Source organism: Oryzias melastigma, unplaced genomic scaffold (assembly GCF_002922805.2).
Source record: "Oryzias melastigma strain HK-1 unplaced genomic scaffold, ASM292280v2 sc08131, whole genome shotgun sequence".
NCBI lineage: Eukaryota > Metazoa > Chordata > Actinopteri > Beloniformes > Adrianichthyidae > Oryzias > Oryzias melastigma.
In genome coordinates this window covers 1-268 of record NW_023424692.1, presented here as the reverse complement: position 1 = coordinate 268, position 268 = coordinate 1, and the positions used below count along the sequence as shown (strand labels likewise).

The following is a 268-nucleotide window of genomic DNA, read 5'->3' as shown; positions in this document are numbered from 1 at the left end:
AAAAAAAAAAAAAAACAATCAAAAGAATACCTAGAGTTGACATCTCCATGTCCAAGCTGCCCGTGTTGGCCGTATCCAAACGTGTAGACATCTCCATTCTCCATCAGCACCACTGGACAAAAACATAACCATAACTGTAGGTCTGCTAAATTCTTTTGAGGTTTTCAATCAATGCTTGTTTTTTTATTTTTTTTAAAAAGTGCCAAAGAACCTACCTGAGTGATGAAAGCCACAGCTGACCTGCACAGCCCGCAGCTCGCAATCAAAC

General features: G+C 39.9%; 1 long non-coding RNA gene across 1 annotated transcript in view; it reads right to left on the bottom strand.

Moving 5' to 3' along the window:
• LOC112142166 overlaps positions 1-268 on the bottom strand; it is a 1,091-nt gene extending 823 nt beyond the window's left edge. Inside the window, exons 1-2 of the long non-coding RNA XR_002918537.1 lie at positions 216-268; positions 31-112 (exon numbers count right to left, since the gene is read on the bottom strand). This is a non-coding gene — a long non-coding RNA (uncharacterized LOC112142166). The remainder of the gene's footprint in view (positions 1-30; positions 113-215) is intronic.